Source organism: Macrobrachium nipponense, chromosome 5 (assembly GCF_015104395.2).
Source record: "Macrobrachium nipponense isolate FS-2020 chromosome 5, ASM1510439v2, whole genome shotgun sequence".
Lineage (NCBI taxonomy): Eukaryota > Metazoa > Arthropoda > Malacostraca > Decapoda > Palaemonidae > Macrobrachium > Macrobrachium nipponense.
In genome coordinates, this window is record NC_061107.1 from 21873949 (window position 1) to 21896448 (window position 22500).

The 22500-nt window shown below is 34.2% G+C and overlaps 1 protein-coding gene across 14 annotated transcripts in view; it reads left to right on the forward strand.

Annotated features, from left to right (window-relative positions):
- The window catches only part of LOC135215250 (uncharacterized), a 654605-nt gene that overhangs the window by 301457 nt on the left and 330648 nt on the right, over nt 1–22500 (forward strand). For 3 of the 14 annotated variants that reach the window (XM_064249770.1, XM_064249769.1, XM_064249771.1), the window contains one exon: nt 15493–15529. The exons of the other annotated variants lie outside the window; for them this stretch is intronic. The gene's annotated coding sequence lies outside the window, so the exon portion shown is untranslated. The remainder of the gene's footprint in view (nt 1–15492; nt 15530–22500) is intronic. 14 annotated transcript variants of the gene reach the window in all.

Below are 22500 nucleotides of genomic sequence, written 5' to 3' on the forward strand. Positions count from 1 at the left end.
TATATATATATATATATATATATATATATATATATATATATATATATTAGCTGGAATTATTGAATCTATCATAGACCTACCTACCATAATGTTTCTTGATATTGTAGAATACAAAACAGAAAAGTATAGCATCTATTTAAAGCAAACTAATAGAACAAAAGCAGCTAAATAAAAAGTGATTAAACAACGATGATTGCAGCAAGACAAAATGTAAAGTACATTGGTTTATTTGATATAGGCTATGTAAAATTTACTTAGCTGGAATACTTTCTTATTAGGGTCTGCTCCGTGAACTTAATTTTTTTTTTTTTTTATAGATTCTGACATTACGTAACAAATACCGTAATGCACCACGTAACATAGGTAACAATTTCAATGTCTTCAACACTCGATGATCACCCAGCACTTCTTACCAAGACACACGGTAGGAATAGCAATAGCGTTCAGTCCATCTGGCGGTAGTCTACATCACTTCAACCAGCCATTAGTTAAAGAAGCGCTGTTTGTTGGGAATTTGCGTCGATTAATCTGTTCAAGGGAACTTTGAATGAAGTGAGCTGAAATGAATCGTTATACTGTAATGTATCAAATATTGCATTGTAAAATGAAGAAAAAGACGTAGATTAAAAAAAAAATTATTCTTGCAGTAGTCACACAGACAGGACATATTGCAATTTTTAGAATCCGATAAAGATTTTTTAATAAACCTTAATTTCCTTATGTATTTTAACATACACACACACAGATATATATATATATATCTATATATATATACATATATAATATATATATATATATATAATATATATATCACATACCCACGTATTCCTATCCACGATTGTATTCCTTAATATTCAAAAATTACAGAACAACAATGTGTAGCAGCCATTTAAGCCTCACTAATGGTCGTTATTTCTTCAACCGTTTTTGGCTGCTTTTGTTCTGCTGAACAAAAGCACCTGAAAAGGTGAGGAAATAACGATCAATATAGTTAGACAAAGTACAAACTACGATGGTATGTTTAGTATACATAAAGTCCATTAAATCAGAATTGTTTCTAGTTAAGAGGAGTACAATACTGGTTTTTTTTCTTTTATTTGTCCACATATGACATTATATGACTCATCCCGTAATGTCTCTTATATCAAATCCAAGTCGATGAATTAGTTAAAAACCAAACATGGTCAACATCGCATGATTATCCAATACTTGGACTCATTATTTCTTGTGTTAATACACGGTACCTAAGCCCATCATTGTTTAAAGTAGAGCTATTCGGTGGGAAATTTGCGTTAATTAATCTGTTCAAGGGTAATTTGACTGAGTAGAAATGAATCTTTATATTCTAATGTATTTGGTAATTACATTGTAATTTGAATGTAAAATTGACATGTATTTAATAAATACTAAAAATTTTAATATGTCTGTTGCATACAGTTAGAACATATGATTTTTGGAATCCGATTAAATTTTGGAATATGACGATTTGTAAATGATTCTTCAGCGCTAAGTACCATAGGAAGACCGCCCTAATGCCCTCTTGTATTTCCAACACAAGGAAGGAGAAAGAGGGCGTGACCTTTGAAAGTGGGGTCTTTTGGGAAAGAGGGAGACTCGGATACGGAATGTCTTCAAAATCTTAACCAATGGAGGAAATCTGAGCGAGCCCCGGAGTCATTGTAGAAATCGCTGTTTATGTGATAGTTTGGAATGTGGTGCCTTGTATGGATTTGAGAGGCCGGTGGAGATTCGGGCCTCCAGACAAAGAGAACAGTGTATAAAATCTCGGTAAAATCAGAAAATGATCGCCGTTCACTTTGCTAATCTCTTCATGCAGTATTTAAAGAGAGATATCAGGTCATCCTACAGTACTGCAGTAATTTATCGAGCACTTAAATCCGTTCCTATGAGAGACCTAATAGGAACGACACCTGGAAAGCAGGTATTTATCCTTTTGGGGGGACGATCTGTGCCGGCCACATCTTTAAGTAATGAAATATTTACCGTCCAGCCCGAGGGCTTACAGAGAGTAGGGTTCGATCGACGAGGAGCTGAGGGCACGTGTGTGTTATAGGTGACTTTGCTAAACAGGTGGACAGAAAAGACTCTTGGTTACATAAGAAAAAATATAGTATAAACATAAGGAAAATATTTCATCAAATTTGATCATCACAGTTTTCGAAAGAAGGAAAGAAAGAGACCGAATACCTGATCAATGGAATTACGGACAAACGAGTAAATGAAAAAATATGGCAATGAATTTGCAAACCATAAAAAGAAATAAAATAAAACCGTTACGATATACAAATTGATTACCTTGAATTCGGAAGATCAGTATGAAATGGACTATAAGATGAAGGATAACTTCCAGGCCAAACCCGCTGAAATCCAAGGTTGCAGACACTTATCTTCCGTGGAATATGAAAGGCAAAAGGTAATAAGAAACAAATTTTAAATCCGAGGTTAATCTCGGCACAAAAAAAGATAATAATTAGATTAAAGATGAAAGATTACAGTAAATTATAGGGAAAAGATCACAATATGACACCACTTAAAAAAAAAAAAAAAAAGGACAAGGGTTAATTGTATTGCCATATCCTGTTGGACTTATAAGCACTAAGGCTGAGGATTTAAATAAAATGTATAAGCTTTTAAACTGGGGATGACGGTTATTTAAAAAAATATATTGTCGGAAAAAAACAAGTCAAATAGCAATACAAGTATTCATAACACTGAAATATAATTCCATTTCTGTGTTTACGGTCTGATTTGCAACTTAAAGAAGTTATTTTTTGATGCAGGAAATTTTGGTGATTGGTGTGTGTACTGACACCGTAAATGGAAAATAAAAAAAGGTAATTTAACTTACGCTTGATTCGGGGAATTTTTTGCAAATACAAGAAATATTACCATTTCAGCTTTTTAAAGGACATTGACCTTTAAATCGTTGAAAGTACTGTAGTCCAGTGTAGAAATAATGTCTTCCAGAAACAAAAGCGAAAATGCTTGGAATAATTTCTTATAGTTTAAAAGTGACACTAAAATAAAAATTTATTAACCCATTGCATCTATACTAATGAAATCCGAGAGGATCTGATCTTCTTTGTCCTTCCCGGGTGACAGTAGGGGAGACATGACACAGCCGCCCACCCCATGCAAATCTGTTTGTCCGCACAAGGTAGGGAGGGTTGGTAGGGGAACGGCAGGTTAAGGGTACATCCACCCTCCCCCTGCAAACCTGTTCGTTCGCCACAGGGAGGGGATCGGAGGTCCAGCGCACGCCAACAAGCTTGTGATATGATAATTGCTCGATTAGTTTCCGTTCACATGATGTTATGCAGTAATTATCTCATTGCTTAAAGACCGTCCTCTCTCGGGATTCAAGAGGAAGGGTTTGCCCATTATAATGAATGCCCAGAGTTTCATAATTAATTCCTTTACTATCTGGAGACTTCAGGAAGCTCTAACATCTCTGGTGATTTCTCAGTTGACTGAACTATCATTAATTTCTGTAGTTTGGGGACGCCAGCCGGATGATTCTTATGGATGACTGTTTACATGTCAGGTCTGTTGAATTTCATGATAATGACTCGCTAGAAATCCAAACTGCGAGTATCTATGAAATGCAAATGTTGGAGGTGTTTTACAATGTTATATTAGTTTTTGACAATAAAAATTTTTAATTTCCCATAATTCAGTAGATAAATTCCTAAATAAAAAATTTATAACTGGAAATGACAGAGCGTATGACAAAGAACTTATTATGAAAGGTAACATTAACTATTGCTCTGAAGAAATGTGTTCATACATTTACTGCATTTTCGGGTTATACGTTCGTGATCATTTTGGTCCTTAAAAGTACGTCATTTTTGTTATTCGCCTGAAATGAATTGTGGTGGCTCTGTTTACTGATGGAAATCTATTCAGTTTTACTTCCTGTTGTATTCGCCTTGGAATAATTACATTCTTATCCTGGAAGTTAATTTGTTTATTTATTTGTAGTTACAGGATGTCTTAGTGCTGATATCATAAACTAGTCAGATATGAAGTTCTCGTTCAATTTAAACTAAATATGAATTTCATCCTTCGTCACGTTCTATGATAAATTTGTTAAATTGCGAAATATTAACAGAAATGCTAATTTTCATCAGATCAAGGATTTAACCATCGGCCGTATGTAAAGAAATAAATACCTACGTGTTGTAGAAGCCTATCATATCTATCAAAATGTCACGAAAGTTTTTCATGAAACGGAAAATGTTAAATAAAATAAAAAGCGAGAGCTGAAATATTTGTAGTGATATTCTGTCATTTATGAATCGTATTGGAGACTACACAAATTTACCGTGCGCACAATGACCGAAACTGGCAGTGTTTGTTCTTTTATTCCTGAGTCGAATATTTTACAAACCTGAACCTTTTATCTTACGAAACATGTTTTTATGCGAGACGGATTGTCAGTTTTACCAGCGAGAAGGAATTTTTGTTTTTCCTGGTTTCTGACCACTCTGGCGTTTCGTTAGGTGTTTTTGCAAAATATATGATGAGATATCTTTGAATGCCTGCCGGACTAAGGTGTTATTGATGGTTTTATTTTATTCAACAAATGTGAAAGGAAAATTCTAACATTATACCCACGGCCTTTCTTATATACCTTTAACATATAGTAATAATAGGATTAGAATTGTAAATGTTAATAGGAAGAGAGTTACAGTTTATTATTGTTACGAGAAATGTAAATACTGGTAATAACTTCAGATCGCCCAGAGTATTAATTAATCATCAGTTAGATGGAAACGAGGACAAGAGTCCATCGCAATTTTACCCTGTCAAGCGTCTTGTTTCATTTGATTACTTATGCTTTAGTGTGTGATCCATAATTTTTTTTATTGTATAGTTACATTTGTCATATATTATGATGCTATATTACTTATGTATTAAGGGCCACATTTTCAACGATGCAACTATATTACTTGCAAAACCATTTCGTATTCTATGTGTGAGTTAAGTTTAGCGAAAGCTAAATTCTCTCTCTCTCTCTCGTGTAATCCATGTCTTTTTTGTGTGATATATTTGTGATGTTATATTGACTAATATTCGGGGCCACTTTTTAACGATAAAACCATATTAATTGAAACACCATTATAAATCCTATCAGTAAATTAAGTTTAGCAATAACTAAACTCTCTCTCTCTCTCTCTCTCTCTCTCTCTCTCTCTCTCTCTCTCTCTCAGCGCTTACAGTGAGCTTCTTTCATATATCATAATTTTTATTGTAGGGTCGTGCTCAGAACGACAACCCGGAGACACCCACCTTCCAGGCAGTACCCCCACCCCTCCCATCTCGGGGGAAAAAAAAGAAGCGCTGTACTACGTATCATTTTTCCTGTTTGCGTTTTTTCTTTATCTTTCTTTGGCGCTCGTATAGGGCAGAAATTACCTTATAAATCACCCGTCCAAGTTGACCCACTCCGATAAGTGAGGTAATGTCCGGACAGTCTTTTGTTTCTCGCAACACCTGTTGTTTCTTACGATAGATTTTATTTTATTCCACATTTTCTTTCCTTTGTTAATGCTGTTTGGACATTATTTATATTTCCCTCATCTTAGTCAGGTTGATGGGTAACATGGAAAATGGTAGATGCTTTTGTCTGTTCTGTTTGCTCTGCCTGCAACATTCCAAGTACGAAATTATAGCATAGTCCTCATTTCACATTTTAGAGATTACTTTCATTAATTAGGAGAGCAGGTGAAGCATAAAGAGAAGTGGATAACACTGTTTACATAATGACTGAACTTCACATGGCTTTAATTCTTGATAATAACTACTTTGAGCCCAATATTAGGATAACTGCCAATACAAACTTAAATTTTATGAACTTAGTAGTCTGTAAGGATGTGTGGTTCACTAAAAACATTATTCAGTTTTCTAGGAAACGCAGACAGCCTTGCAATCGAATTTTTTTAAAAGTAGCATAAAAAAATTTATAAATTCTAGGAAGGATCGTGAACTGGAACAGTTCTGGATTCGAAACATTCTATTGTTCCTGGAAATTTTATGATTTATGCTATCTAATACCTATCTGGGTTTTAGTGAATTTCTGTTGGCTTGTTGTAAAGTATTCTTTATTTCCAGTATCAGTTTTTACTCAAACATGATCTTGAATCGCTCTGGAAGGTGATGATCCAGTGTTGTAATCAGTAGTCGCGTATTCCCTTGCGAGTGGGGTAGTTATATAATAATAATAATAATAATAATAATAATAATAATAATAATAATAATAATAATAATAATAATAATAATAATAATAATTATATTTTTAGCTCAAGGCATTATACATGGAGTATATACAAAGTACAGGCAGTAACATACACAATCTAGATACATGAAGTAACATGATAAAAAATGAATAATCGGCAATATCCATACAGTTGCTGAAGTAGTATAAATGATAGTAATCATAATAATGGTAATAACAGTAATAATATTGAGAGCAGTTTTGAAAAAGCATTAAAAGTAATAATAATTGGTGTACAAATTGCATATAATTAAATTGCAGCCAGAGACCTTAGGTGGTTACAGTATTCAGGTCCAGAGGGCTAAGTACGAGAATCGAACGATAGCAGCATGTGTGTATTCGTGAGGACCTTGTATATTCTACAACTGATATCTCTTGGTCCGAGACTTCCCTCCCTTGCCTTTCTGGATTTTTACTGAGCACAATCTCTCGCGTGTTGCCTTCCAGACAGGCTGATACGTGACGCTTGGAATCCATGCCCCTTTATCTTGCTTATAAAGCGATTGTGGTTGTTGGTCTCCCTTGGATACAGAGATTCGAGGAGATCTGATCTCCTTTAGGAGATTTCATATCCTTTCCTTTTTACCCCGTGTATACAGTGGTGCATGGTGACCTAATTCCCTTCCTCCCACATACTAGTACAAACGACACACTGTTATTACGCTCCTTTTTATCCATGTTGTTTGTATGTAAAGGAATGTATATAGTTGCTTGAGTCTCTTTGCTTTTGTGTGTGCTCTTTACTGTGCCCTGTTATTGTGGTTTCTTCCGTGTTCTCCTCAAACGGAGGTGTGTAAGGTGCCTGCGTATCGCAGTTTAGCGTGTACGTAGTTTCTTCTCTTCTTTAAATAGTATAAACGGTTATTATCTGGTTACGTACATATTTTCATTTTTTTTACAATTGAATCACGAAAGTTTGGAACGTGATAAGTGCATAAATAAAGGTATAAGCCACGAAGGAAAGTGAAACACTGGAGTAGCTGCAAGATCTTTCGACTCAACGTCTGCTAAGCAAAGGACGTTGAGTCGAAAGACCTTGCAGCTACTCCAGTGTTTCACTTTCCTTCGTGGCTTATACCTTTATATATTTTCATTTGTATGTAAAGGAGTACATCGTTTCCGGGATTCTCTTTACATTGTATAAAGAATTTTGTGTGACTTGAGCTTGTCTGCAAATGGGTTCATTATACCCACTTCTTTCCGCCTTAAGGGAATCTCAAATGGCAAAAAACCTTATCACAGGGTCCCTTCCCTTCCGAAATTCGATTCCCATTTCATCTCTTAGGAAAAAGGGCGAGCAAAGAAAAAAAGGCGAGCAACGGTCAATAGCCCAGTATCCAACTTTATTTTTCTACAAAAGAATAACTGGATACAGAAATCGTCTTTTTTTTTTTTTACCATTGTCTTCGTCGTCTTCACTTTCTTGCAAAGGGAATATCATTTGAAGGTTGATTGCCAGCTGGAACTATTCTGACATCAGTTTAGATTGCCAGCAGTGAAAGTTCTTCGTTAAGATTGTGTTATGATAGTCATTTTCTTTGAAGACGGTCTGTTAAATTGCTTCCAGCCTTCACAATTGAGTCGCCGGGATAAGATGAATGCCATTCTTATGTCAGAAAGATGGCATCTCTCAGGACTCGAATACATTTGCGATTGAATATCACTTGAAAGAAAGTTAGAGAAAGAGGATAGAATGGTCTCTTTGAAGGAGAATGGTTCAGTAATTGCAAGGATGATTGCCTTGTCTGTCACATAACGAAAAAAGAAATAGTACTATTATGGGGTAGATATTCTTCCAACTTTGGTATTCTCTTCTTAAGCATATACTATATATTGATGTCTAACGTTTCCCAAGCAATATGTTACCTCGTGAATTTTGTTACCATACCTTGTGTGGCTCTATGGAAAAAGGAGTCGACAATAACCATCATATTCATCCTCCAGCTGACGAACCAAAGATGAGCACTTTCGCGTGAGAAAACTTCATCATCAGCTTCAATCACTTACAAAGAGAACTCATCACTAACTCTAATCCCACCCCCAATCTCTTTCCTTATTCACTTTATCTATAATCTCATCGTCACAGGATTTTTTTCAGCGGCTCCAGGATACTAATATCCTTCCATTATAATGCGTTTTCCATTTCTTTAACGAAGCTCTGCCTTGGTTCTTCTTCTTTTGAAAGGTATAGACTGTAAAACCCATTCCTCAGTGTATCCTCTTCCAGTCTTACCACTAACAAATCCTGGTCTTCCTCTTGATACTCCAACCGTATGACACGTTTTTATTATACATCTATATTTCTCACCCTTGTTTGAATGCTTTATGTCAACAGCTTCCACGGGAAATTTACTCATCGTTATTAAATACCTTTAATTTACTTTCTTCTAGGACATTTACTTCACGCCTTTCAACTTTACTTAGACAGCAATTCTTCCTAAATACGTGTGTTAGTGACCCTCTATTATTTCATTTACCTTTTCATCAGTGGCCGAAGCCTCTCTTTATTGCATCTGGTATAACACATACGAAAAGCTATGCTTTTACTTTGTTTGATTCTGTCTACCACACTCCTCATCACTCCATCCAAAGATTTTTTTTAAGGCATACCAACCAATATCTAAGGCCTGCTTTTACCTAGTATAAGTCACGCTCCCATCTACATACTGTTACTGAGGGCTGCCTCAACATCATGACAACTGGCAGCTACCCTTAAACTACATTTTACAGTGCATCTTTAACTCCCATTGCATAGTATCACTATAATTTGTATTTCTGTAGGTCTAATAAACTACAGCGCAATTCAAGTTTTTACTTCTAGCTTAAACATGTCATAGCAAAGTATCGTAATGTGCTCTTGAACAATTCATCATCTTTCATGCAAAACGTTACAGTTCCTTTATATTGGTCTTCCATTCAGCTCTCTCATACTTTCTTAATCTAACCAGGGCATCCACCACTGATATATACATAAAAGTTTTTGCATTCCCTCTTTATACCTTTTCCTTACATTCACCATTCCTTTAGTATTTTTCTCTTTACCATATTTAATGTCATGCAACGCTGGCAAGTTCCTGCCATCAAATGCACCCAGTTCTTTGAAACTTAAAACTTTACAAACACTCATAAAAACATCCACACACATGAAATTATATATATTATATATATATATATATATATATATATATATATATATATATATATATATATATGTGTGTGTGTGTGTGTGTGTGTGTGTGTGTGTGTGTGTGTGTGCGTGTTTTTTTTTAAATTGTACCCATGTTTATGCTTGTTTGGGAAGGTTACTCATCTTCCAGGTGTGTCGGATTCTAGGTACTAATCTCTTTATAATCCCTATCTGTCAGTTATACGGCCTTTCTTGTATTGTCAATTCCTCATGTAAGTCAGTTCATCTGCTAAGTAAAGGACGTTTGAACGTCGAAAGATCTTGCGGAAACTCCGTTGTTTACTTTCCCTCGTGGCTTATACATTTATTTATGGATTTATCACGTTCCAAACTTTCGTGATTCAGTTATATATATATTATATATATATATATATATATATATATATATATATATATATATATATGTGTGTGTGTGTGTGTGTGTGTGTGTGTGCGCGTGTGTGTGTGTGTGTGTATGTATGTAGTATATATATATATATATATATATATATATATATATATATATATATATATATATATATATATAGTAATGAACACAAAAACGTTTTTCACAGAAATAAATTTGACTCACATCAGGATCGAACCCCGGTCTTGCGAGTGAGAGTCCAGGGCATTAGCAATTCCTTCACACAATTCATAAAAGAAGCTGGAACCTATGTACTATAAACCTTAGGTTTTTCCAGAGTAGGCACAGCATACCATTGAATTTTACCCAATTCGAATCAGGAATTTATTTCTGTGAAACACGTCCTGATTAGTTCATTTCCATATCTCTTGGTGAAGGGGGTAAGTCGAATGAAATTATAGCAATTTGTTTGCTGCTGGGTCGGGAATTTGGGTAGATTTTGCTGGTATGTTGGGCGTTGGGTTCTTTCCGGGCAAAACGTCAGGTACATAGTACTTAGGTCCCAACCGCTTTTATGACGTGTGCTGAGGAATAGGTAATACCCTGGACTCTCAACTGAAAGAAGGGGTTTCGCTCTCAATGTAAATCTTATATAAATATATATATATATATATATATATATATATATATATATATATATATATATATATATATATATATATATATTATATATACTTATTTATAATTGATATTTGGAACGCAACACACACAAAAGAAATAGCCATGCAGTACTATAAGCAGCCATTTTTGTTTTACGGGTAACAATACAACAGGACCAAAAACAATCAAGAAATAATGAATATGGCATAAACAGAAGGGACTGGCTCCACAGCTGGTGTCTGTTGGGCCCAAACACTACTTTATATTGACTAAAAATGTGAATGTTTATATTTTTGTCCAAGCATATTTTTTTTTTTCAATTATAACTCAACAATGAAACAAAATACATATTGGAACGGTGGATCGACAGTAAACCCGGCCTGAAACAGTACCGTTTCCTGAAGAGTACCGTCTACTCTCTCTCTCTCTCTCCTCTCTCTCTCTCTTCTCTCTACAAGCGTTCACATACAACTTTTATGTATGTGTATATTATATATTATTATATATATAAATATATATATATATATATATATATATATATATATATACTAACAAACACTCATATATACATTATATATATATCATATATATATATATATATGTATATATATATAGTCATATCACATTACCGTGATTCATATACATACATCGAGCTACAATGTCCTTTAATATCTAATTCGCTCTACCTCGGAATTAATATATTTTCATATATGCTTAACCGAAGGGGAATTTTTTTAAACGATAATAGATTTGCCTGGTCCCAGGCGCGAACCTAAGAAGCCATTCAAATCCAGGACGTCAGTGGAAGCTTTTACCTACCCCACCACTGACGTCCTGGATTTGAATGGCTTCTTAGGTTCGCGCTTGGGACCAGGAAAATCTATTATCGTGTAAAAAAATTCCCCTTCGGTTAAGCGTATATGAAAATATATTAATTCCGAGGTAGAGCGAATTAGATATTAAAGGACATTGTAGCTCGATGTATATATATATATATATATATATATATATATATATATATATATATATATATATAAATCTATTGCAAGCTTACAACGAAACAGCATACAGGTGCTCCCTCACACACACACACACACACCTAAGAAATATACGACTATTTCAAGAAGGTGGGAAAATCCACTTGTGAGTGGGATGAATCCCTTAGAATCAGACCACTGGGTCATTCGGGGCAGAAAATACCATTCAGTCCAGCTGACACTTTCTCATACATTACCAATGAGAAGGAAATGAAGGGAAACGCAAATGTTTCTTTCCTGAAGAATCGCACGATCTCTTTGACGTGCCTTTTTAGTTCTTTTTCTTTAGACTTAGTTCTCTAACCCGTCGTCGGATGGAATCCTAACATTAAAGAAAAGAATAAAAGAGAGAGAGAGAGAGAGAGAGAGAGAGAGAGAGAGAGATAATTGGATGGACTTTGATGCTATTTTTACGTAATTCCTTTTCCCTATGCTTTCGCCGTCCGATTGTTATCAGTGTCTTTCTATTCAAACGATGTTTGTTCTCTTCTCAGATTCTACAGATAAATCTGTTTCCAGTTTATCTTTTATTAGTTCAACGTTTAGTGGCTTAAGAAATATCAGAAATTTCAAGAGATACGGATGAAGAGGGTTGTGGCCGCAATTTGAGAAAAATAAAAATTATTTATTTCTAATAGTTTCCGTGCAATGAGAATTATAACTATAACCCCGAAACCTGTGTCCAATCTTGTACAGGATGAATACTTACCGAATGGAATGTAAGCTGAAATGCTTTTGAAAGTAGAAGATTGTATTACAAACATCTTAATCTACATATCTAGATGGGAAACTGCAGCCTCTAAGCTTAGCTCAGGAACCCTAAGTAGGCCCTCGCTACTCAGATGCAGTTAACATCTGACGAAGTAGGATGTCTATATTTTTTGACGCGTGTTCGTTGCCATAAGGGGCTATTGCCGTCGGTGCACCTCATTCGGAGCATCTCTTGCTTCCATCTGACTGTCCGCCCTCTCCTAACAATTGTTTCATTGTGCAACTGCGAGGTTTTCCTCCTGTAACACCTTTCAAACCTTTTACAGTCAATTTCCGTTTCAGCGCTGAATGGCCTTAGTTGTGCCAGTGCTTGGCATAATGCCAAATCTACACAAATCAAACAGACGCTCGTTCGTAGCTTATTATTTCTGGATTTTCATAGCAAATGTAGAGTCTATTCAGACATAAAGGAAGATATAAATGATCTGGTGTACTTTTGAATTATTGTTCGGTCTTGGAACCAAAACGTTTAACTTTAACTTACATTCACCACTGAAAGTAATATGATAATGGGATAGGAAAATGAATCCAGATACCAAAGCAACATTAAACACAGCAACAGTTGTACAGGTTATAACTACAGTTATTTGTTGTTTATTACTCTAAATGTATCGAGTACCATCTGGATTGAAATACTTTCTCAGTATGCGGTTACTTAACAATCGCATCCTTATTTTTCTGTGCGTTTTCACTTCGGATAACTTTCATAATAATGAAGACTGAGCCCCAGAGTCAGCAACATAATAGAAAAGAAGGGTTTAAAGTACCATTGTTAGTTACTGCAGCCACACCACCCTGTAAAACAAAACACTATTGAATAGACTGGCTCAATTTTCTCTTACTCGGGGAGTAAGCCTACAAACTACTGCGTTATTGTTGTTTTTGTTTGTTGTTTGGCGGGGTAGGAAAACCATATGGAAGAGCCTGAAAAGGTCTGAAAAAGGTGTTTTGCGATGAGTTAAAGATAGATGAATGTTAGGGTAGGGTGTTTTATGAATTATTTAATAGAGTGGAAACGTAAGAAATAAATAATGTGCATGTTAAACAGTACAGAAAAATTATTTCTAATGCTGGAAGGTCGCATCATGCATTGTTTTTTTCAAAAGACGAAAAAATGTCTTGCTGAAGAAATGCCGAAATTGTCAAGCTTTTTCCCAAGATGTCATATCCGAGAGAAAAGTTCGTATCGAGTTTATCAGTAATGCCTCGTTACTATAATGTTCCATATATTATATTTCTTTAGTAAATGCCATTAAGCAACTTACTCTGTAGTTACTTGGAATAAATAGGAGTAACTGTTAGTCGTATTTCCTTGTTATACTTAAAAAATATTTTCTGTAAACCTTGAAACAAAAAATGCACTTTAATTTATAACGAGAGAGAGAGAGAGAGAGAGAGAGAGAGAGAGAGAGAGAGAGAGAGAGAGAGAGAGAGAGAGAGAGAGAGAGAGAGAGAGACGTAATGGCAAACTTTCACGATTTCCGTAAATTCGTAGCGAATGTAATCAAACCAAAAGGTTGGAGTTAGGAGACAGTTTTATTGCAGGAGAAGCTACGAATGTTGCTGATATTCCTACAATAAGTTCAAAGAGCGAGGCCAAGCCAACAAGACAGAATGACAACGCGAACGTGTTGCTAAAGCCTTGACTCCGGATGGATCAGAAGTGCCCCTGTAAATGGGACAAGACAGGGCCAGAAAATGCAGGTGCAAAAGGGTATAGAAAGGGCTGACGGGGAAGACAGAGATGGCAGCAGAGTATTGCATGGACTGCAGGAAGAGCGCAAAGGAACAGACAGGTGTAAAAGGTAGTCTAATGCTCGTGGAACAGAGAGATTGAAGAAGAGAGGGCAAGATAGGAGATAGGGGTGCGAGGAGAAAGGGAAGAATGGAAGGCGGATACAAAGTGGATAAAAGGATATCTTAGGAAAGATAAGCAAGAATAGGTAATGAATGTTGTGATGACGTACGGCAATGCTGTATTCTCCCTTATATAAAGTTGATTTAGAAGAAAATGGTACATAGCTTGATTTTTTTCCCTTGAGGGGAAAGTTTTGTCTTACCTTTATCGACCTTAATGTTTACTAAAAATTTGCTCGTCAATATTTCCACTTTTGCCTTGCTGCCATTCAAATGAAGAAAGTTTGCTCATATTTAAATATGACGAAGTCTTCTCCACGGTAATAAAATAAATAAAAATTCAGTTAACAGTTTAATGCACGATTGTGCATCTGCTATTATAACGGGCTTATTAACTAATTTCCATGGAAAAGTATTTTGATAACGCCACCTGTGACCAAGATATAAAATTCTAGTACATGGATCGTAACTGAATTATCTCTGCTTCAATTTTATGTCTGAAACGTCTTTAATTCGTAAATGTCGCTGAAGTATAACTTCATATTCTTTATAATAATCTAATTAATTCTTCGTATTTCACGGGAAGGGATCCTTCATCCAATATTCATGATATGGATTAATGTATTTCTCTTATTAGGGAAGTGATTTAACATCAAGTGTAGGGAAAATTCGTGGTAATTGAATAATAGGTAACGACTTTCTTTATTGGTGGTGTTTATTTATTCTAATAAGTTTTATAATTCGATCATTGAATTTTAATCTGAATATGTTCAAATATTATATTATGAAATGGAGCTATACTCTCTCTCTCTCTCTCTCTCTCTCTCTCTCTCTCTCTCTCTCTCTCTCTCTCTCTGAGTCTTCCTTCGGTATTTATTTATTCTAATAAATTTTATAATTCAGTCATTGAATATTTATGTAAATATGTTCATATATTTAATTATGAAATGGAGCTATGCTCTCTCTCTCTCTCTCTCTCTCTCTCTCTCTCTCTCTCTCTCTCTGAGTCTTCCTTCGGTATTTATTCTAATAAGTTTTTAATCCAGGCATTGAATTTTTATGTGAATATGTGAATATATTTAATTATGTAATGGAGCTATACTCTCTCTCTCTCTCTCTCTCTCTCTCTCCTCTCTCTCTCTCTCTGTCCTCCTTCGGTATTTATTTATTCTAATAAGTTTGATAATTCAATCATTGGATTTTTATGTGAATATGTTCATATATTTAATTATGAAATGGAGCTATGCTCTCTCTCTCTCTCTCTCTCTCTCTCTCAGTCTTCCTTCGTTACACTGTACGTATTTGCATATAAATCCGATACTCTTTTCATTTTCAGGTAAAGTTGCAGTAGCTATCGGATTTCACGAAAAACGGTAAGGTACAAAAAGTCAATTTGACCTTTTCGGGTCATCTGTGTTTTCTGTATGATGGTCCCATTTATTGAAAGCGTTTTGCTTTATTAAGATTGCATGAAGTAGCCGGAGCCTGAATGAAAAACAAAAAGAAGTAGGAGAATCGAAATAAACTGGTGATAACCCAAAAATATCGATATAACAGGGTCCTTAATATTGCGTATGCTGAAATACCGGTTATACTTCACTTATTTATTTGTTTGAAGATTTTAAGACAAATTCTTAATGAGTTGCATGCTTGCCAAGTCAGTAATATTCTTGCATACTATGTAAATCGCAACATGTTTCCATATATATATATATTATATATATATATAATATATATATATATATATATATATATATATATATATATATATGATATATTGTATATCTATATATATATATATATATATATATATATATATATATATATATGATATATATATATAGATGGAAACGTGTCGTGAATTTTAATGATATTCCTGGGGTACAGACGCTTTCAAGCATATAATAGGTTTAAGTATTTCAATGAACACTAATATCATCATCATCATCATAATCTTAGACTAGAGGAAAAATATTTTATCTAGGTTAACGTATCTAGATAGAGCAATGAATAGTTTGCCTGAAAGATATGACTTCTTGACGCATTAGATTTTGAAATATATTCAGAGACAAAAGACTACTTTCGGAATATGAAAACCAGTACCATACCTTCCTCGGTTCCCAACCTAGATTGTAGTTTTCTGTAAAATAAATTTTTTTCCGGCTTTATCTAAAAAACTGCTGAGGCTAGAGGGCTGCAGATTGGTATTTTGATCATGTAATCATCAACCATACCAATCATGTAATCATCAACCATACCAAATTGCCACAACTCTAGTCTAAGTAGTTTTTATTTTATTTAGAGTTAAATTTAGCCATGGATCGTGCATTTGGCAGCGCTTCCCGGAGCCATGGGACTCACCCTCACTCTACCGCTTCTGGTGAGTAACTGAAGAGCTGCCGGTCATAGACTCATAGTTAATGGTTTTATACAGCATTACACGATGTGCAGAAAACTCGATTGCTATACATGAATGAGAACGCCAGTTGGTATTAAGCAGTTTTTGGGGACGAGTTTATAGATAGTATGTCAGGCAAATGACAATATAACGACAGTTCAGTATTAAATAAACTTTTGCACTTAACAAAATTCAAATTATGTATATGCTAAACGACATGGCATAATCTTTTGAAATGTGGTCGTTGAAACAACTAAGGGAAGCATTATATATATATATATATTTATATATATATATATATATTATTATATATATAGATATATATAATATATATCAATATATATATATATCTATATATACTATATATAATAAACTATTATAATATATATAATAATAATATTAATTATAATATCTATCCTATATATATCTATATATATCTATATATATTTTTTCCTTCCCCATATATAATTCTTTTTATGTAGAAGATACATAGGGTAAGTTTAGAAAAAGTAACTAAAATTTATTACCGGGATTATAACCATTATGATAATTTAACTGTTCTCGTTTCTGTTGTATTTTTCGCAACCAAATAGCTTCAACATACGAGGTTGTGGCTTTAAAAGGTACTTTTATCTTGATACCTTTGTATGGATTCATATTAAATGGCTTTTTTATATCTATCCAGCAAAAATGAGTAACATCTTTTATCAGATATTCCTAAGCCGTTATTTACCAGTGAATATCATTGTGGAAATAAAATTGGAAATCTAACTATGCCTAGAGCGTTAGTGAAAATCAGATATACTTTTAACGCGTCTTAAAAAACAAATTCGATTCTTTTTATATTATGAATTGCAGACTGGGGTTTAACGTCCTAAAAAGAATTTAGATATTCATGCCGAAATATTTTTTACGTTGGGGTGTGTGAATGAATAACAGGGGTCATTGTCAAAGATTATTGATTGGAATCATTATGAAAATTTAAGTTACTGAGCTCACCAAGGCAGACGATTTTCTGAAGTTAGGCTTAGATTTGACTATGTTTTCGGAATTATCTTTTGGATTTTAACCGGCCTAGGAATGAAAAATGTATACTCGTTCACAGTGAAAATAATGTGGTCTTTAAGACTACTCATAATTTCCTAGACGTTTTATCCCTTTCCTCCAGAAGGTACATGGCACATTCCCCATTGTTTTCTCATCTCTTAGAAATAATATTAACGTTAAAGATATCTTGAAGATGTATCTACCCTCTCATCTCCCGGTCTCGTACGAGGATTATCTTCCCTTGCTACAGCATCTCTTATTTATTTTTGATTCAAGAGAAGAAGCAAACGAAACGATACTGATAAACCCAAGACCCTAAGACGCTGAGAATTTAATCCTTGCAGGGCACAGAGCAGTTCGCTCATTTGCCATGTACATTTCTCCAGTTGACCAACCTGAAATATTTCTTGCGATGGGAATTAGATTAGAGGATGGCGTCTATCTTTGGTTGTTCCTCGGTGTGCATGTTAGTGGGGACAGAGAGAGAGAGAGAGAGAGAGAGAGAGAGAGAGAGTACATAGTTTTAACTCATTAGGTATCTTGCTAAACAGAAAGTTTAGAAATAAACAGGAAGCATTGAAAGGATTAAGGAAATAGAACCGGGTGAAAATTATTATTATTATTATTATTATTATTATTATTATTATTATTATTATTACTATTTTAGTAGATAAATTCTGTTTACATGGAACAAGCACACAGTGGCCAATGACTTGAAATTCAAGTTTACAAAATATCTTGTTTTCAACCTCCCACTGCAGACCCCACACTGCAGCTGTAACTGAGTATGATACAGAGCCAGTAATCTTTCATAGCATGGGGGGAGACGCGAACCTCCAACATGTAAGTGGCATACCATGATACTAACCAATATACCAGCAGACCAAAATATAAACTTAATCATGAAAAATAGTTTTAAAAAAGTTATTACATTGAATGAGAAATTGCTATAGAAAACGAAAAGAAAAATGCGTACTATAAGCACTTAAGATATTTTAGTTACGTTCCCATTCTGTTTGCATAATAAGATGAGAGTACACACACACACACACACACACACACACACACACACACACATACATATATATATATATATATATATATATCTATATATATGAGTATGTATGTATGTAGTATATAGTAATAGTAATACCATACAAAATACAAATATATAATATATATACTATATATTATATATATATATATATAGACATAGCGAGAGAGAGAGAGCGATAGAGATAGAGAGAGAGAGAAGAGAGAATGCCTTTAATATAATGCTGGGATTTCTCAAACGACTCGATGGAATATTGACTGAAGAAATTGCGTCATACAATAAAATTATAGCGGGATCATAATGGCCGTGGGGAAGTCCCAATACACTGAAAAAAGAAGAAAAATAATAACGCAAACAACCATTCATGACTCATTAACGATCTCATTAAAAAGGCAAAGCCTCTTGTTATGAGGTATAAGTCCGACATTGCTCCCCGCGTCCCGGCTTTCAACATTTTGCCTTTAATTGTGATATCATAATTATTTCTCTGTCTGATGGCGAGAGAGAGAGAGTAGATATTATTTTCTTAATGGATTGGATAGAGCAGAGACAGTTACCCGACTTTAAACGGGGACACCTAAGGTAAAATGACCGGAAATTGAAGTGTATTGGTCGTCCCTGTGTGAATCAGCAGAAAGGGACTTAAGAGTCAAGAACCAAGAAATTGAAATATGCTTACGATGATGCAAATAAATTGCGCCTTTGTTTACATATATATATATATATATATATATATATATATATATATATATATATATATATATATTGTGTATGTGTGTGTGTGTGCGCGCGCACGTGAAACGCATAAAGATAAATTAATTCTAATTACAACCCAAAGAACTGGTTTGCAAGCATTTCAGATACTATCCATAATCAATTTACATGGAAATGTTCAGCCAACAATGCCTTTGTACACCAGGTAGCAACTCACATTTGCTATTTCCTGTGTTTCAATGTAAATTGGATCGTTATTAAATCGGCCCGCATATGATTGCGTATTTACATTAGAACGTACAAAAATTAATCCAATCCACAGTCCGTGCCGTAGACCCGTTGCTCTATTGATAGAGTTTGCACTTGTTTAATTTTAAATCTTTGCATAATTCAAGGAATAAAAATACTGCATAAGGGTTTTCATACAGTAGGAAAAGAACACCAATACTGAGAGAGAGAGAGAGAGAGAGAGGAGAGAGAGAGAGAGAGAGAGAGAGAGAGCGAGAGAGAGAGAGAAGAGAGAGATTTTATTATTATTTTTTTTTTTGCTAAATGACCTAATTTTATGCTTAGTGTCCTTGATCAATAAGGAAACCACGCATTATATTTTGTTTTTATATTATATTTATATTTATGCTAACCTGATTGACCGCTGCATTTCAGAGTAACTGAGTTGATATATCAGTGATGTTTGGGATTTTGAACTTGAGTATATAATTTAGTATTCGCTGGATCGCAGTTGTAAATGGCGAACAACGAACAAGCAAATCGTCGTAGGAAGTAGCTTGAATTATTGAGCTGGTTAGAGAATCCGATTAATGATGATCTTGTTACCAAGTAGTAAGATGTTAAGGGGATTCAAAGAAACCAAGTATGGAGACCAAGTATCGAGGTGAAATGCTCCTGCAATAATGGTTCGTCTGGGGAGATTATGTTGGCTTTATTCCATAGATACTTCTGATGTGAAGGCTTATCTGTCAATTTACTACACTTGATGGTACTTTCTAATACGCTACTCCTCCAATCCGTCTATCATCCTCAACATGTACTTACATGTCTTGAGGCTATTAATCACTTTTGCTGTGCCTCATTTCGCAATTGTCAGCAATATATATATATATATATGTGTGTGTGTGTGTGATTCATATATATATATATATATATATATATATATATATATATATATATATATATATCTATATCTATATATCTATATATATATATATATATATATATATATATATATATATATATATATATATATATACACCTATCTATCTCTATTTCTTTATATATTATGTATATATAAGTGAACTGCAACAGGGACTACTTCTTTCTCACAAACGATGCACCTACAATTTTTGGGTGATTAGGCAATTGCAATAGAGTCAAGCCAAATATTTATCGCTTCCCACGTGCAGTTTACATCGCAACATTCCTTTTTTCCACTATGAATTGAAAAGGAAGCCGTTTGTTTACTTCCTGACATTCCAGCCTCCGTACCTACCCCACCCCTCTTTTTTTTTTAGACTAAAACAATAAAAAAAGTAAAACATTATGTTTAGAAATAATATATAATGACATAAAAATATGTTTTTATATTATTCTGCCTGTCTATTTAATTTGAATAAATCAGCTGTAAATGATTTACAGAATTTTATATACTATTCATTTTCAGCTTGTGTCTGTATCCTTGTGATTGAGCAGCAGAATGCTAGGAATGTCTGGGAAAACCATTGTATAGCTTAATGATATATAACTTTTCGCAAGGCATTCTGTAACATGTTGATAGGACTAATATCTTTTTTATGAACAGTCTTAGGACTAACTTTTCAGTCTGGAACATGATGGGGATTCTGATTGATTTTGAGGATGACGCGGACAACAGAACTAGATGATGATTGGAACAAAATAAAATTCATAAAAATTAAGTAGGAAGAGTAGATAAACAACAGCCAAAAAAACAAACTCTCTTCTAACTGTATTAATTTTATAATTTAACACTGAACATAAAGTTCTTAGGAGTTTTTTCCAAATTGTGGCTTTTCCTTAACAATAATATTAAAGTTTGGCGAACGCATCCATCTTTCAACTGAATTTGTTATTTTTGTTGTTGGTAAAAAATTTTCATTACTATTCTACACTTCGTATCATGGTTTTATGTTTTGTCTTTGCCGTTGTGGGCTCCACAAACAAACAAAAGCATGAATAATTTACTTGGCGCTCTCCAGTAAGCTTATAAAGATAATGCTAGGAATTACCAAATCAGCTCTCCCGCCGATTCTCAGTTATGGGCGGAGGAGATGGGAAACAGCCCATTGCTGAGTCGTAACTGTCTGCTCACATTATGACAAATGAGTTTGTAATCGCTTGATAACTGCAGTCAATCTTCGTAGACTGCTTGCTTCTCTTGATTGCACTGTACTCTCTGCTACGATGGCTTGTCGTTTAATACCGTTTTCTCTATAATCTTTAATACACGGCATTTTCTTATACCAGTTTTCATGTTTTGTTAATGGATGTAATGTATATAAATATTCTCAAATTACATATTAATGACTGAAGATTAAAAAAAATCCTATAGCTAAAGTTCTTTTAGATAAAAACAATCTGTATCCAACGTTGAAGGTAACATAACTGTTACAACGCCAATTTATAGAAATCTATTAATTATTTTGTGAAATGTTTTTAATGGCTCTAACGAGCTAGAATTGGTGGTGATAATTGAATTTCACTACCTTCAGTAATAGTTCCATTGCTGCTGCCATTCTTGCTTGTGCTTTCCAACTACTGTTGTTAATGGCGATGTTCCAGATTCCAGTTCAGTATCTTTATGTTTGAGGACAACAGACATCCGGAGATTTGGCGTCCTATTTTTTAAATACTATACGCTGTCCGTGGCATTGGCTTTAATTCCCCCATAGTTTCAAGTTAAACTAAAGGTTTTTTTTATTGATCTTAAATAAAACAGTACAAAGGGTATTTTTGTTGAAAGGTTATCATCTATATTTGGGAGTATGGTTTATGGGTAATGTTGAATAGAATTGACATTGGTATTAGGGAGATCGGGTAACTTTTGGCAATGATAATAGTTTAAAATGTCATCTGTAATCATCGCATTAACGATCATC